We start from the raw sequence: 7,164 nt of genomic DNA on the forward strand, positions 1-7,164 counted from the left end.
CTCAGGGCAGGGTCTCCTCACAGCCCGGTGCCACCGCAGCGCCGGGCACAGAGCAGGGACCGGGATCCCATCAGGTCAGAGTCCCCTCATAGCCCGGTGCCATCGCAGCCCCGGACACGGAGAAAGAACCGGGACCCACTGGGATCCCATCAGGTCAGGGCAGGGTCTCCTCAGAGCCCGGTGCCATCTCAGCGCCAGCCCCGAGCGATGGCCGCGGCCCCACGGGCGGGCAGCGCTTACCTTCGGCGGCGGCTCCGGGGCTCCCCGCAGCTTCTCCTCAAGCTCCCCTCGGGCTCCCCGCTGCTTCTCTTCGGGTTCTCCTCAGGCTCCCCTCGGGCTCCCGCAGCCCCTCAGCGCTCCATGGCCCCGGCGCTGGCGGCGGAGCGGCGGCCGCGCTTCCCCAGCGCTGCGGAGCGAGCGGGGCCGGCCCCGCGGGGAGCGCCGGCGGCTCGGCTCGGCTGGGCTCGGCTCCTCGCCTGCCTTCCCTTCGCTCCCCGCCGCTCTCCTCGCCTTCCTTCCCCTCTCCTTCCCTTGCTTTGCCTTTCCGCCTCTTCCTTTCCCTCTCCTCCCCTCCTCTCTCCGCTCTGCTCCTTCCTTCCCGTTCCCTCCGCGCTCGGCTCCGCTCTCCCCTCCCGGTTCCGTCCGTCCCGCCCCGCTCCGTCCGTCCCTCCCCCGCCGCAGCCCCGGCCCCGGGTCCCCCCCGGCCGCCTTGGAGCCCAGGCAGCGAATCCGGCCAAATTCCAGCCTGGGAACAACCTGAGCTGGTGCTTGCCCACGGCGGGGGTGGGATGAGGGGAGCGCCGAGGTGCCTCCCAAGCCAGACCGGTCTGGGATGCCAAGGAATCAATCACAAATTAATCGATATCATTGCATCCGTAGGGGCAGAGCAGGAGAGAGGTGATGGTTTGGGAACTCTCCCCAGGGAATGGTGCCTGGAGCAGAGGACACTCCACACCCAGGAGGAGCAGCAGGTACAGCTGGGCCAGGCTGGGGTGGGATTTTGGGCAGGAATTCTGCCCTGTGAGGGAGGTGAGCCAACAAGAGCTGCTCACCTCAGAGATTTAATGTCACATGTCACACTGTGGGAGCTGCTGCCCGGTCACACCACCCCAAACACCCAGCACACAAAGGGTAATTCTCTTTATATGGGCTGTCACTTCTGTTTCATCCTAAACATGAGATCTTTGGGTGTTTGATGTCCTCATCAAAGGCAAAGTTTCTGGAGTAACAACATGAAGACTTGGTTCACGTGGTAAAACAGGAATTTTCTCATCTTCAGGGCTGAGGAGCGGCATTTGAAAGGCTTAAAACCCCACCCCAATTCCCCAAAACCTCAGAGTCCAGCAGGGAAAAATAAAATCCATTCATTATAAAACCTTTTAAATGAAGAGTTAAACTGGTTCTTTGTGGATGACACACAAGCCCATGATTTTTTCCAGGGATTCGTGACTGCAGCCTCTGAAAAGTGAACAGAAGGCTGCTGTGTTGGGATTCTTGCTCAAGTCCCATCCCATGGCCCAAAATCCCACAGACCCACAGGCCAGACCACGGCAGATCTTGATAAACCGCTCTTTATGCAATAAAAGAACAATATTGAATGAAAGTTTTGTGCCACATAATCACACAGAGGAGAAGAGATTGTCTGTCCAGCTCAGTAAAATTAAGAGTTAATAATTAATGGAGAGATTTCTATAACATACAGGGTTTTTTTTTAAATATAAAATTAATTATCAATCAAATTTCAACATGCCAATACCTTTTACAGAATGTGAGCTGCAGTGAGGGGAACCAAGGGGAATTTTTCTCCCTCTCTGCTGCCTTGGACACAGATCACATGTGAGGAATCTTGTCCAGAGTTTGGTGTGCAAAGGTGTTAAACTTGTTAAACTCTGTGAAACTCCACAGAGAAGTCACTTCAATCCTGAATTCTAGGTGTAATCCCTGTGGTTTAGGCAAATCTTTGGAATATTTAGGAGCTGTCTCTTATCTGTAAGCAATGAACAACACAAATTAGGGACGGGATACAGAATTCCCAAATGGCTGAAAGGAACTCTGCTCTTCCAGACAACAAGGCCAGGGAAATTCAAATCCTGCTCTTGGTCATTCCCAGCCTTCAGGCAGCACATCCAAGCTTTTCAACTCCCTGGCAACAGGAGAGATCAGCAATCCTGATGCAGGGAGGGGTTCAGAGTCAAGCACGCAATTCCAGAGGCTGGGAAGAGCAGCAGTGCTTCACCCTGCTCCTGTCTGCAGCTCCCTCCTCTCCTCCCTGCCATCCTCCTGGGAGCTGGGATGTGGGAGGGAACGCTGAAAGGAAGGAGCTGCTCAGAGCTCCTGCTGCCATGGGATCACGGGCCCGTGTCCCTGCCAAGCCAGCTCCAAGAAGTCATTCCTGGCATCCCAGAGGCCCCGAGCACTCCTGATCCACACCAAAGTGAATCCCCAGAGCTGCAGCCCTCCCTGCCCTGCTGCCACTCACAGGCACTGATTTTTCACTATGGAGAAGCTCTGACCATCCCAAAGGATTCCACATCCATAAATCCTGCTGAATCCTTGGGAAAGGTCCCTCCCCAGTGCCAGCCCTGAGCCTTTGTCCTTCCCACACCGGCTCTGAGCTCTCAGACACGCAGCAGGAGCTCGGAGCTCGTGTTTCAGCTCATCTCTGAGGTCTTTTTCAACCCAAACCGTTCTGTGATTGTGAAATCCTGGGGATTTTTGGTTATCCAGCTTCTCTTCCTGACCAAATCCCCCATTCCAGGGAGAGTCCTGAGGGGAGCTGCCCCGAAGCACCTCCAGGAGCATCTTCGGCCGAAAATGGAGAATTCTCCGGGAGTCAGAACTGGACAGCTCCCGGAGGAGCCGCCCTCTCTCTCTTCCCAACTTTTATCCCGGGATCCCGCTGCCTTCCACCCCGCAATTCCCAGGATGAGAACAACGAGGCTGCTCCCTGAAGGGGAACGTCCCTTTCTCCCTGTTCCTCCCCTGGCAAGGTCCCAAAACCAGGCAGGGGATGAACATTTGGGGGTGAACACTCTGGAGTTCTGGAGTGCCAGGACACAGGGAATGGCTTCCAGAGGGATGGGTGAGATTTTGGGAAGGAATTCCTGGCTGGGAGGGTGGGCAGGGCCTGGCACAGGTACCCAGAGAAGATCTTTGGAAGTGTCCAAGGCTGGGTTGGGAGAGGCTTAGAGCACCCTGGGATAGTGGAAGGTGTCCCTGCCATGGCAGAGTTTGGAATTAAATGGATTTAAGGTCCCCCCAAACAAACCATTCCATGTTTTCAGTGCCAACACCACAGAGATGATGCACAGGGATCACTTCAGGCAGTAACTCAGGAAGATTTTGGGGATTCATTGTTGACTCTCACCAGCCCAGGACCATTTCTGTCCCATTGTGGTGCAAGATTCCCACATTCCCAATCCTCCAGCCAAAAAGCTGCCTGGTGGGAGGAAGAGTATTCCTGATATTCCTGATATTCCTGACCCCTTCCCTAGAGCTGGGCAGTGGAGGGATGGTCCAGCTTTGTTTCTGGAAAGTAAAAAATGATCAAACCTGAGGATGTGCATCCTGTGGGGTTTTGTTTTCTCTGCTAGAAAAAAACTAAAGCAATGTTTGTGGGAGAGAGGCTGGGGGAAAAGTCCAACTTCCTAAAATAGGAAAACTGTTGCACTCATTTCATTTTTTCTCCTGAGGAGACTGAGAGGGGGAAAAAAAATAAGCTGGCAGATGTCTGTGGTTGTGCTGAATGCACTCAGATCCTTGGGTGATAAATGTGGCAGGAGAGCTGGAACAGAACAGGATAAATGGATTTGGTGAGGTCCTGTCAGAGGATCCATTTCCCATTAAAACAGGGAGGGAGCAGCAGGAAATGTGTTTGGAATGAGCATGGTGGATACAAACACAAAGGGGGTCCTGGTTCCTGCACCTCCAGCACCCCCAAGGCAGCCTCAGAACCTCCACTGAGGCCATTTTGGGGTATTTTACACAATTTTCTTGGTTTACTCTGGAGTTGGTGCCTTCCCCCCTCCAAAATTTCTCTTTTCAGGCAGGATCAGGAATTTCTTGGCACTGCCCACACCAAGCAAAGCCAGCCAGGGACTCCACACTGGAATTATTTCCCCTCTGTGCCCTCAGCTCATCAAACCCAAATATCTTTGTCATCTTCTCTGCTCTTCCATAAAGATCTTGGTGCCAGGGAAAGGGATTCAGGTGAGAACTGAGGGAGGATTGTTGGGAGATGACCAGGACAGGATGGAAACAGGGAAAGGAAACAAATCCCCTGTAAGAGAGTCATGAATGAATTAATTAATTGGGCAGAATTAATGAATCTTTGTGCTCCCTTCTCTGTCCTTGGAGCTGAAGAAGCTCATGGATCTCAAATAAACAGGAATTAAATGGGATATAACAAATGCTGGGATCAGACAATGGAATTTCCCCTCCCCATCTCACACCAGGAGTAGAAGAATTGTTGGTTTGACACCAAGAGGGAGAGAGAAGCTGAGCAAGGAGGGAAGAGGTGCAGGGCAGAATTCCATCCCCCCTTTGCTTGCTGGAGCTTTATTGGGGATTTATTTGGGAGCAGCAGTGCTTCCCCTTCCCCTCCCTCCAAAAATCCCTCTGGGAGGTGTTGATGAGGTTTTTCCCTCTCAGGAGTGGCTGAGGAGGCTGCTGTGGATTCCCAAACCCTGCATGGAAATGGATAATCCAGCTCCACTCAACAGGGTGGCTTCCCTAAAAAAGACCAACCAGCTTTCCCAGGAAAAGGGCAGGAGCTGATGGAGCCACTGAAGCTTTTTATCACTTTGAAAATGCTGGGCAGCTTTTAAGGGCAGACACTTCCCTGGAGCAATGCCAGGGCTGCAATGGGAGCACTGGAATTTCTCATCCAGAAAGCAGCAGAGGTGCAGGAGATGGGGAGCAGGATTTGTCATAGTCCCAAAACAACGAGGGGGAATTCCATGGATGATTTCTCCTTCTGAAACAAACCTGGAAACCCAAATATTTTGGTGAAAGACGACAGCAAGGAACACTGCAGCACCTCCTGGGATGTGAGGCTGAGTTCTCAGATTCCCAATTTTCTCTTTCCTGGGCTTTAGGAGGGAGGATGGGCTCGAATCCTTTTCCATGGACATCATCCCTGACAGAGGTGGGAAGTGCTGGATGCTCTGGAAAATAACATGGAACAGAGCAGAAAAAATACCAGCAGGAGGGTGGGTTAGGATTGTGTTGTGCCTGCTTTGGGAAAGCTGGATGTTCCCACTGCCTCAGCTTTCCTGGCAGCCCCAAAGGTGCCACCAAGGCATCAGGTGTTGGTTTAGCAGGAAGGACAGGAAAAGTTGGATTTTCCAGGCAAGGAATTGAGAAAGGGAGAAGCTTCTGTCACTTTTCTCTTGTGCTGCAGCTTCCCTGGATCAGCACAAGCTCCTCACTCCTCTTCCTCCCCCTCACAGCAGCCTGGCAGACACGGAGCTGACTCATCCCACCGAGTTCTTTGGGAGCATCCCAATCCCTGGGAGGGTGCAGGAGGGGCTGTGGGTCAGGCCTCAGAGGTGCTGGGGAATGTTCTCCTCTCTGCTGCCAGCTCTGAACCCACAGCTTGTCCCCAGCCCGGTTTCTCCAACTGGAGGAGGATTTGTGTCTGGAAGTTGATGAATTCTGGGGAAGAAATAGCCACTGACAAGATTATTCATCCTGCAAAACAGCCAAGGCTGGAAGGTCCTTGGGTTTGATGAAGGAAGCAGCTAAAATTTTGTCTAAATAAACACAAGTAACACATGAACAGATATAAGAAGTGCTGACATGAAAGTTTGAATTTCTTGTGGAATAGGATGGTTTGGGGATTATCCAGTCCCCTCTCCATGGGCAGGGACACCTTCCACTACCCCAGGTTGCTCCAGCCTGGCCTTGGACACTTCCAGGGATGGGAAATCTGTGCTAGAGCCTCCTCACCCTCACAGGGAGAGTCTGGGAAGTGCCCAGGGAAGGGATTTTCCTCTCTGAGAAGAGCTCAGTTAATTAACATCAGCTCCCTAAAACCACACCAAAGCAGTGGCCATAAAGATTTTAGCTCCTAATCCTGGGATTGGATTTTTTAGAGTGGAAAAAAGGATCTCAAAGTGGCAGGAAAGGTTCCACTGTCTTTTTGCCTAAAAAAAAAAAAAAAAAAAAAATCAAGGAAGAAAAAAAGAAAAAAACACAACAGATTTTTTTAAAACCAAGAAACCTTTCTGTGTTTTAGCCTGGCAACCCTGGTTTGTATTTCAGGGTGCTGTCACCACTGAAACAGTCTGGGCAGGTGACACAAAGCAGGACTTGCAGGGAAATAATCTTCAGATCTCCTGAATTTCCATCTGTGCAGTTTTAATTTCCCTATTTCAGCCAGAGTGGCCACAGAGCTCGAGGGGTTCAGAGCAATCTCTGAGCTCCAGACAGGGAATTGGGCTGGAGTCCTCCCAGGATGAGGGCAGGGCTCCTGCTCCAACATCTATTTCCACATCCAGCTGATGGGAAAGAGAGAAAAAGGCTCCCATGGTTATAAAATCATAGAATCCTGGAATCATTAATCTTGGAAAAGCTCTCTGAGACCATCAAGTCCAATTATTTCCCAGCACTGCCACGGCCACCTCTGCCCCGTGTCCCCAAGTGCCACATCCACAGGGTTTTAAATCCCTCCAGGGATGGGGACTCCACCCCTGCCCTGGGCAGCTGTGCCAGGGCTGGAAAACCTTTCCATGATGAATTTTCCCAAATATCCAAGCTGAACCTTCCCTGGAGTAACTCAAGCCCTTTCATCCTCCTGTCCTTGTCCCTGTTCCCAGATCCCAAATCCCCCCGGTGTCCCCTCCTGGCAGGGACTTGTGCAGAGCCAGAAATTCCCCCTGAGCCTCCTTTTCTCCAGGCTGAGCCCCCCCAGCTCCCTCAGGGATTCTCCAGCCCCTTCCCAGCTCCCTCAGGGATTCTCCAGCCCCTTCCCAGCTCCCTCAGGGATTCTCCAGCCCCTTCCCAGCTCCCTCAGGGATTCTCCAGCCCCTTCCCAGCTCCCTCAGGGATTCTCCAGCCCCTTCCCAGCTCCCTCAGGGATTCTCCAGCCCCTTCCCAGCTCCCTCAGGGATTCTCCAGCCCCTTCCCAGCTCCCTCAGGGATTCTCCAGCCCCTTCCCAGCTC

General features: G+C 52.7%; 1 protein-coding gene across 1 annotated transcript in view; it reads right to left on the bottom strand.

The window, feature by feature from the left end:
- LOC117000142 (cAMP-specific 3',5'-cyclic phosphodiesterase 4B-like) overlaps window positions 1–321 on the bottom strand; it is a 170,840-nt gene extending 170,519 nt beyond the window's left edge. The window contains exon 1 of the mRNA XM_033067545.1: window positions 241–321. The gene's annotated coding sequence lies outside the window, so the exon portion shown is untranslated. The remainder of the gene's footprint in view (window positions 1–240) is intronic.
- Between the last annotated feature and the right edge of the window lie 6,843 nt (window positions 322–7,164).

The sequence above is a fragment of the Catharus ustulatus genome, chromosome 9 (assembly GCF_009819885.2).
Source record: "Catharus ustulatus isolate bCatUst1 chromosome 9, bCatUst1.pri.v2, whole genome shotgun sequence".
Taxonomy (NCBI): domain Eukaryota; kingdom Metazoa; phylum Chordata; class Aves; order Passeriformes; family Turdidae; genus Catharus; species Catharus ustulatus.